Below are 11,026 nucleotides of genomic sequence, written 5' to 3'. Positions count from 1 at the left end.
CTTGAAATTTGGTATGCAGACATATCAATGGTAGGTGCTTATACGAGATTATATATAAACGAGTTTGTAAAAGGGGGCGTGGCACATCCCATAGGCGTGGAATATTTTATCAGCTATAACTTCGGAACCATAAGTCCCATGAACTTGAAATTTGGTATGCAGGTATAGCTAAGGTAGGTGCTTATAAAAAGATATAAATGAGTTTGTAAAAGATGGCGTGGTAAATCCCATAGGCGTGGAAAAATTGTATCAGCTATAACTTCAAAATCATAAGTCACATGAAATTTAAATTTGGTATGCAGACATATCTATGGTAGGTGCTTATAGTAAGATTTATATGAATGAGTTTATAAAAGGAGGCGTGGCACATCCCGTAGGCGTGTAATTTTTAATCAGCCATAAATTGGGAACCATAAGTCACATGAACTTGAAATTTGGTATTCAATCATAGGTATCTATGGGAGGTGTTCAGAGTAAAGTATATATAAATGAGTTTGTAAAAGGAGGATATACATATATGTATTCATCTATTAGGTAACTCGGATATTTAAAACTGTGTGTTTTTTCGGAAACCTTACCGTCTTTAGATTATTTTGAAATGAGAAGATTAAATCGTTTTTTAATTCGGCGATGCTGTTAAACGAAAAAGGTTCATTCATAATGAATAAAACTCCTTCCGAATTAAGCATTCTACCAGAAGAGTGCAGCTATACTAAAACAGCTAATCGAATAGGCAGCTAAACGGAATGTACCGTAGTAGACTAATTTTAATTTAGAAATTTGATCGTTACCTTAATATACCTAATATTAATAATGGAACAAGATTTGTAGTACAAGTGATGATCAATATATATTAGTTAAACGATAGAGCTAAAAGTATGGCTCATAAGGATGCCTTAATGTAAACAAAGAAAATAGTTTGTCTCCTTTAAATTATGCTGAACTAAATATTTGTATTACTATTTTAAAATTTTATTTGTATACCCCGAACGACGTCGGGTGCTCTGCTAGTATACTATATTTTTATAAACAAATAATTAAAACTAAAAAAAATATTAAGACAAATGGTAAAATCTTGTCAATATGTGAGTGTCGTAAAGTTATGACAGACACTATACATTCATCTACATACCTATTGTTTTAATTTTTCACGTTGGCAAATTGCATTTAGCATTAATATTAGGCTTTAGCAAGTCTGTATGTTTGTACGACGAGTACAAGTTGTGTAAAACTTAGCTGTCGATGGTAGTTTAAAAAAAAATATTTAATTTGATGGTGATTGCATGCTGCCATTCGAACATTTTCTTAATAAAAAGTTCCTATATGAACTTATCTGCATATTTGCAATCTGAGCAAAGAAAAAAATTTGCATGAAAATTTAGATTTTTCGAAAAATCCCTTTTAGTAGTATATCGGAATAAGGCACGACCTTCACCCATCTGTTTAATGGATGAAATCTATTTTGTATGAAATTTAACGTGTTACGAAATATTTCGCGAGCGGGTTGGCTGAAAAATCCTGGCCAGGATATTTTGAATTAAATATTCACAAATTAATTTACATCTATACTAATCGAAAATTTCGATTGGTATAAAATTTGTTCATTAAGCAAATGAATGCAAAAGAAATAAATAAATAAAAATTACTTTTGAGTGTTTAATTAAAAATAACCTGGCCAGGATTTTTTCAACCAATCCACTCGTGAAATATTTCCTAACACGTTAAATTTCATACAAACGAGATTTCATCCATTAATCAGATCGGTCTCTTAAATCTCAGTTAGTCTAGACTTAACTTAACTTAACTTACTGTAGAAAATCATCAATAAATACTCAACCTGTCAACTTAAGCCAAGAGCGGAACTATTTTGTTTTTGTATTTTCCTTTTCAGCTGGTTAACAGTTCGCCGCCTAAAAAGCCACATCAAAAAAATCCATGCAAACAAAAATGTTAGCGTTCATTTATTTTTAAGATATACAAAAACGAGAGTCTGGCAAGCCTTATTCTCTCACCGCTCTCAATTTCCGTAAGGCCGTAACTATTACAGTAAGTTAAGTTTTAACTAACCGCCAACACAGTTTCTCAAATAGATAACATATTAAGTTAAATTAAGTTACGGAAATTAAGTCTAGACTAACTGAGCCTTTAGACTATACATTTCACTAAATTATAAAAATCGGCCCTTCTTCTCTCTACAGTCATATTTACTAAAATCCCTACGGCGACCAGCGAAAGTGAAAGCGAATTAAATTCTCTCAAAGTTCTCAGAATCGGAGCATTACAAGCATAATTAGTTTTAACCGTACCCAATCAGAAAATATGTATTATGATTCCGTAGACTTCGCTGCGGAATATTGAAATTAATTTTTTCAAGTGAAGTGAGAGAAAATAGTATTTCTACTTTCTAACGATTTTAGGTTAATGAGCATACACCGACCTCTGTACGATGGAATTGGCTCAGTAAATTTCAGAGAACGTAAAGCATAGCGGATAAAGACTTTTTGGACTCGCTCGAGCCTACTAATGTGACAATATATCGTCGCTCCCAACGAAGAGTAGCACATCTCAAATTACCGTGGAGGACTATCATTCGCGTCGAAAAGTAACACATTTCATATTTTCGCGTGGAAGACTAGCACATTTCACTATTCGCGTGGAAGAGTAGCACATTTCAGAATTTTGCGTGGAAGAGTAGCTCATTTCAGATTTTTGCGTGGAAGAGTAGCACATTTCACTATTTGCGTGGAAGAGTAGCACATTTCAGATACTCGCGTAGAAGAATAGCGAATTCATATAAAGTGGTACTAGCAGCCGTACAAAAACCAAACATACGTGTATGTAATAATTATTTCTCCTCGACTAAGCTGAGAGTTTAATGTTGTGTATGGAGCTTTTCGGTATTTTATTACAAATAGAATAAACGTTTATTTTCCTCCTACTCGTTTGGACGCATATTCGCGTCTTCCTCAGGGAATCTATTTATAAATACGAGAAACATATATGTGCATTAGGGTGGTCCAAAAATGCATGTGAAAAAGTAAAGTCGGAATTTTTATGCTCTCACCCCCTAGGATTGTTCTATACCGAAAAAATATATCACTATTTTTTATTTTGAAATCAAAAAATAGTTAGAGGTCGCTTAAAGCGCCCAAAGTTTCCCATGTACATATTTTATATGGGGAAAAACACTTGGTAGAAATGGTATATAATTCAAAAAAACTATTTTTCTATCGGAAAACTTTTTTCATCTGCAGGATTCCCAATAATAATACCCAATTGTTTATTTAACCGTTTTTCATCGCAACTATAATTTGTAGGTCCGCCAAAAACCCAAAAAACCCCGAAAAATGCAATGGGGGAGAAATAAAAAATCGTTAGTATTAAAAAATTGTTAAATAAATAATTGGGTATTATTATTGAAAGTCTCCTGATGAGAACCAGAGTTTTCTGATCGAAAAATATTGATTTTCAAAAAATCTATACCATTTCTACGAAAAGTTGTTTTTTCCCATACAAAAATACATGGAAAACTTTGACGCTTTGAACGACCACTAAATATTTTTTGATTTAAAAAAAATATATATGGGTACACTTTTCATTATACAACAATCCTAGGAAGTGAGAGCATTACAATTCCGACTCTACTGTTTTTGGACCACCCTAATGTACATGCAGTCATATCAAGAGCACCTCATTTCAAAGTGATGTTGTTTTCCACTTATTTTTATTTACTTATTTTTAAGAATTTTCATTAAAATAAAGTTCATTCTCTGAAGAAGTCCATATAAACCCATGATTCAATAATAGAAAGGTTTTGTAATAAAAGAGTCTTCTCGCTCCCACACATAAAATCGGCTCCTTTACTTGTGTATAATGTTGCTTACACTATAGTTTCTAGTGATATTAGTAGTAAAACCAAAAATTCTTCATACTAAATATTCGTTGGCGTCACCTTCGTTTGCGTAATTTTCTAGAACAAGTGTAGAATAGCGACCGTTTAGCTATAAAATAACCAAAAATGCCGATTGATAGAACTTTTTACGCTGATTTCAACGATACCAAATTTATTTGCCACTGGTAAAAAAAGAAGATATAAGAGGTTTATTTGTATTTTTTATTATCACTAAATTGTTGAAACCCAAAAGTAGATCATGATAAAGTATGTAATATCGAATTAAAGATAATAACTTGTACTTTCTAAATTATATAAAATTCTTTACCATTAATTATGCAGTTTTTTCAAAAAAGGTTATTTCAGGAAAAAAATAATATTTCTTCGGTTTTTAGTGGTTTTGGTTTAAAAATACAAAAAGCTATAAATTATGTACATCAGCTGAAGAACAAATTAATTACCTTTATGGTGACGTCATTAGCTGTTTAATCGGTTATAAAGTACATAAGATTTTAATATTTAAAATATCTAAAAACTGAACTTTAACCTTCTAGAACCTCTTCATTTTTTACTTGCGCCAAATCATTTTGGCATGGTTGAAATGAGCATAAAAAGTTCTATTGATCCGCATTTATAGTTTTTGCATAGCTGAACGTTCGGCATTCTAGATTTGTTCCCGGAAATGACGAAGAACTTAATTCAAAAATGCATATTTTTATGTATTGTTTAGTATTTCCATTAAAACAGCAAATATATTGCAAATTCGCATAGAATTAAAAATACTCATTTTACTTCTAATTGTATACTTTGCGTACTTTTTGTAGTACCATTCTACTACCGTTTTCGCAAAATGCGATCACATTCTTCCCCTTTCTCCTACTTCCAAAATACAAATCTAGATAAAGGAGTGTCAAATTTTAGCTGTCACAAATTACACAACCTTGTATTATTGAATCATGATATAAACCCAAATTTAAAACTTTATAGAAAACTAAAAAAATCTAAAAATGTTCATCCAAATGTCAAATAATTTTTTTCTAAGAATTTTTTGAGTATATAGATTTAAAGCCCTTTTAATTTTATTGCAATAATGTGCAAGTTTCAAGTGGCTAAAAAATTTCCGTTGTTGCGGTTTTCTTTCATATAAAAATAAATTGTGTTTATTCGTTATATAGAAGTAAATGGGACAAAAATAATCAAAGGAATCAAAGGATATACCGTCGGAATTTCATGAATTTTATAATAGAATTACACAAATATAAAATAAGCACTTGAATTTCCAATATAAATTATGCTTTTATGATTTAGTTTAAATGTGCTATTCTTCCACGCAAAAATCTGAAATGTGCTACTCTTCCACGCAAAAATCTGAAATGTGCTACTCTTCCACGCAAAAATCTGAAATGTGCTACTCTTCCACGCAAAATTCTGAAATGTGCTACTTTTCGGCGCGAATAATGAAATGTGCTAGTCTTCCACGCTAATAGTGAAATGTGCTAGTCTTCCACGCGAATAGTGAAATGTGCTACTCTTCGTAGGGACCGACGATATAATATGGTATCCATATAAACGCAGTGTATTCTAGCCTAGAACGCACAAGGGAAGGGAAGGGAAGGAAAATATTGACATTACATCCGACCCGCCACTTTCATATTTGCTAAGCCAGTGTTCTGCATCGCCACTAATAAGTATCGATACTTTTATTCTTGAAACTACCGAAGTGGTAATTTTTGTGTACCTACATATATATGTACTTATGTATTTGTGAACATTTGTGTGCATTTGTTTATTTTTGCAAAATTATGTAACCATCAAAAGTGACGTGACATACACACATATGTGCATACAAATGTGCATATGCGTGCACATACAAGTCTATCTATTACAATGAGTTGGCAACATTGCCATAATGGCGGTTTGGTTAGTTGCCTACTCGCATAGGAGGTTGTTGCTTTTGCTATTGGTGTTGCTGCCGCTAATGATTAGTACCCAACAAACACTGGAAAAAATTGTTCAAACGCTTAAGAAAATCGTATTTCTCAATTTGATTTTCAGCAATGTTTATAATTTGAATTTAAATATCTTCTAAAATTTTTCTCAAATATTGTTTATCAACTTAAGAATGGTTTCAGAAAAAATCTTTTAGCATTTCATTCCGTTCCATCTGTGGCACATATGTCGAAGTCTATCGGTAATCTGCTACATCGGTAGTCTGCTACTGTCGAAAAATCGCTCCAGGTTCGAGTGAATTGAAATGCATTTAATTCATTGATTTGGGTTAAAATTTTTTGATAATATTATTTTGTGATTGACCGTTTTGTGACTGATCTGCCGACATGAGCTACTGACTGGGCATTTAAACTTAAAACCGAAAGAAAGTAGTCTGCTGCATCGATAGTGACCAACAATTTACCTGCTTAAAAGGAAATAATATTTTTTATGTTAAAAATCTTATTTGGGTGTATGTATTATTCAACGGGCTTATGTTCTATTGAAAATGCAATAAACACAAATAAAACAATCTTTTAATAGTTTTGAGGGGAAAAAATCGCAATAAATATTCAAATCTGAGGAAAAAAGTTGACATTTTTCCACTAAATGCATTTTTTAATAATTGGCATATTTTCAATAGAGCATATACATTTTTCTTATATTTATATAAGATAGAATATTAAGGTAAATTTCATCGCCATTTTTATTTTGCAGAATATTAGTTCGCAAACTGTGTGTATGTAACAAATTGCAAAACAAACTGTATGCTACTAATTTTTTGCATCAACTGTTTTTTCTTTGTTAACCTAACTGAATAAAAACGGTGTTTTTCTACATGACAAATGATTCAATGAGAGTAACTGGATATCATTTCGTTTCGCTCCTCTCACGTTTGAGAAAAACTTGAGATTTCAATATTTCTCCATTTTGAGATAAAGTAAAATTCTAAATTAAAAATGTGCCTTTTAGGTTTTTTAGTTAGAACGCTATCGACGATTATAACAGATACATTTGAGATTTGAGAAAGAACTGATTGTCAAATTGAGATTTAACAAAAATGTTTATTGGGTATATATTTCTACATATATATTTTGTTTTTTGTTTTTACTGTGTTGGTGGCAGTGGCATTAGATACTTGCTAGACAACTACTACTGCGCTTCAGAGCAATGATTGCCATCGTTGCTGCAGCGCATGCGTTTTGCTGGAAAAACCACTCATCCGCAGACGCCACAACGCTCTTCGCCCATCGGGCGGTCGCTGAAAGTACTACTTACTAGTTGCACATTTCGCTTTTCGCTATCATCGGCCTCGTCGACGCCGCCGTCGTTGTTGGCGTCATCTTCATCGGGCGTTGCATTTTGCAGCACATCGCCAACAACAGCAACACCAACAATTCTGTGCAAAAATAAAAGTAGTCAACGGTTGCTCGTTCGATCGTCGTTGCTTTCTGTGTGTTGGTGTTGTTGATGTTGTTGTTCCTAATGCAAGTATTGTTTGTATTTTTGCAAATTGTTTTTGTTATTGTATATGGTATTTCTCCTTTTGTTTTCCATTGCTGTTCGTTGTTGTTGTGGTTGTTGTTGCTAATGCAGTTTTGCTGTGAATGCTGCCTTGTTTTGTTGCAATTGCAATGCACTGCATTGCATTGCATTGCATACTACAACTCATCAGGCAACCCACTCGGCTCGTTTCGGCTGAGCTCAGCTCACCAACTCACGTAGTTCAATGTTAACGAACTGCAGCAACAAACCGACTTTCACTTATAATGAATTTGGCTCAGCCGCGTTCGCCTGTGCAATGGCTTCATAGCCTAGCCCCGCTGGAACCTCTTCCTCGCCCGATGTGCAACAGTGCCGTCGTACCTCGCATTAGCTTGCATTGTCTGTTGCCGACTAAATGAAGTTAGCAATAGAAATAGCAACAGAAATACAAGCACAAAGAAACAACAAAAATAACAACACTAATAATAATAATGCTGTGACTGGTTGTTTTTATTTTCCATAGTTCAATAACATGTTATGTAAAGTGTTTTCCTCGGTTTATCTGGTTTTTGATGTTGCAGTTGAAGTTTTTCTTTCAACGGTGCTGCTCCGCTGCCAGCAACATTTAGCAGCAGTTGCAGCTATAGTTATTGTTGGTTGTTGCTGTGCTGTGGCAAGGCTGTTCGTGAAGCTGTTGGCGTGTACGTATACGTCTGCGCTCGCGTCTGCCCCGGCGCAACGTTGCGCGCTACTCGATTTTATGGCATGTAATCTATGCAGGGCAGTTGTAATTTCATTTCGGAGTTATTGAACTCTAAGATTCCGGAAGAAAGGGGCTTCGAATTACACTGGTCGACACAGCACAATTTTTTTTTTATTTATTATTTTTTTTCTCCATTTTCCCATCGCTTTTCTTTATTTGTATTTAGTTTTGTTGTTGTTGTTATCAGTATAATTGTTTGCTGATTTTTGTATGTACTGTTACTCATTTCCAATTTGCACAAGCTAACTGACTGGCATGGCACCACGTTTCAGCATCCTAATCAGTCTTCACCGCTTCTCATCAGACCTGGTCAAAGTAATTGTTGGCACTTTTACCTTTGGAACAATTATCCGTAGAGTAGTTTGCTCTATGAAAGGGGTGTGAAATGAATTAGTTTTTCCTACTCACCTTATACGTGAATACATACATATGTATGTATATATGTATGTATATATATGTGTATGTATGCAAGCAAGTACACTGTTTGCACTTTCAGTGAGAATTCCCAAGCATTAATTTAATTATGGATTTACGAGCTGGGTAGATGTTTGTTTCACTCGCAGTAATTAGTTAACAGTGAAATATGAAAATGCGCGCATTTGCATATAAGTATTTATTGTATTGCATATGTATAACGGTAATTGATTTTATTGTTTTGAAATTTTTAGAAGGAAGCTTTTATACATAGTATTGGCGTGTACAATTAGGGTTGTGATTATTTTTAGATCTGTGAGGCTGTAGGATAGGCTTTGGTTTTAAACAGCGGAAATGTTACATACAGTGCTATCTCGGTAATCTGGACAGCCAGCATAATGAGGCCTTTATAGATGGTGAATGACAGTATGAAAATTAACAACAATTTAGTGTTTGTCGTTGCTTTTTTAAACCATACGCCCTTTCTTATTTTACGTGCAAAACATTAAAACACTAGGAGTGCTAGCTACTGGCGAAATTTTACCGTTTTTCTAGTTTTTTTTTATAGAACCTCGAAGAATTTCTTCTAAACATATTCGAAGTATCTTGCAACGTACAAAGTGCTAACCATAAAACTCCTGCTTCGGAACTACAAAATGACTAAACACTCAAAATTTTAATAAGTGAGTTCGCCTTGGCCACACTACATACAGAAATGAAACTTCCTTCAACTCATTTTTGGTTCCTTTCATATTGCAGAAATTATTATTAAAATTAATATTAAGCTTATTCCTAAACTTTGTCTCTCTAATCGCTTTCGCATTCGTCTTTATATTCGTTTTCTTCTTATAAGTAGAACCCCTGCATTTAGCTGAACAGAAAATATGGTAGCCTCTCAATATATGTACATATGTATATGAAATTGGACGAAAACTACACAACATAACTATTTACGCACAAAAAAATTGCTGAAGTGTACGAACTAAAGAGTAAAAAATGTCAAATTGTTCGGTTTGGAGCAGTGTCCGGATTATATGTATGTAGATGTGTTCGGACTACAGCGTGTCCGGATTACCGAGATAGCACTGTAATATTTTTTGATATTCGTAGTTGGATTACGAATGTGAATTTGGGTTGTCAGATTGGTAGGGTGACCATTCAGGGACCTCCGATCGAATCTCGGGGTTCAGGGTTTGCCATAAAAATCTGAGGGTTTGGGAAAATTTTTAGGATTTAATATATCAAATATATTTGCGATTTTATCGTAAGCGACAATAGTTAAATTTTACAAGAGAGGTTTTTTAATTCTCAATTTAACAGTGTACACATTTATTTGGATTTAAATGGACAACAAGATTTTTGAATGTTAGCTTTCTAATGGGACTATTTATTTTTTGCATACCTTATTGTCTAAAGCTGGAATGGCGCTTACGATATTTTTCCTGAACAAGCTGAGTGTAAGTTATAAATGAATTGACGCTTGCGATAGTTTTTATGTTGTATTACCGGGACATTTATAAACGAAGGAGTGTGGGTACTTTAAGGATTGTTAAACAAAAACCCAATTTTAAGTCATTTACATATAAACACTGCCAACCAGCAGAATGAGATCAGCATATTTTCAACTTGAACTGTGCATCTACTAGATTGTCCACAATTTTTTACCGTAAACGCAGGGTTAAAGCTCATTCAATTCTCTAAAAACGTCTAAAACGACCACATTGGCGCTACTATTTGTTATTTTTTTTATTTTTTTTTTTAAACAATGGGAAAAATGTAAAATTTAAACCTTGTCCAGAATAGGTTTAGTGCCAAAATTTTCATATTGGGAAGTTTTAGGCAAGTTTCGAAATCAGATGTTATATTCCTCGGCTCGTCGAGTGTTTTAAACGTAGTTGTTGGAGAAAAAACTGCTAAACGAAAACTTTTAATCTAAAGATTAAAATCAAATACCATGTTCTGACCGACATCGAAAACATGTTTTCGTTGCTAAAACTGGTTTTCGACCTTAAACTTGTGTTTTCGTCCATGTAAAATGCGTCAAACGAAAACCAGTTTTCGCTGAAAACTATTTGAAAACTAAACTACTTGAAAACTCACGTTCCACTCATTCCAATCCGTGTTTTCTCGATTATTTATCGAAGTGGAAGTCATGTTTTATCATCTTTAATACGCCAGTTCGGATTTATTGGCTGGCGAAAGTAAAATAAGAATGAAAGTAAAAGGTTGTAAATGAAAAGAAAATGAAGGAAAAGTATTTTTTTTTTTTTGTTTTTTGTAGCAAAACTGTAAACAAAGTATATAAGAAATATCAACGAAAACACTAATCGCCGGTATGAACAGCCTTCAGCCCACAATCCCAAAACTCGTTTTCAGAGTGTTTTCGTTGTTGGTCAGAACATGCTAACAGACTGGAATTTTCTAAAAAGAGGGGTGGAAAATCTTATAAGCTTTTTGAAAGTAAATAAACGGCAAAATGAAAT

Source organism: Rhagoletis pomonella, unplaced genomic scaffold, assembly GCF_013731165.1.
Source record: "Rhagoletis pomonella isolate Grant_MI unplaced genomic scaffold, Rhpom_1.0 Rhpom_scaffold_00010, whole genome shotgun sequence".
NCBI lineage: Eukaryota > Metazoa > Arthropoda > Insecta > Diptera > Tephritidae > Rhagoletis > Rhagoletis pomonella.
Note: the sequence above shows the minus strand (reverse complement) of the source record.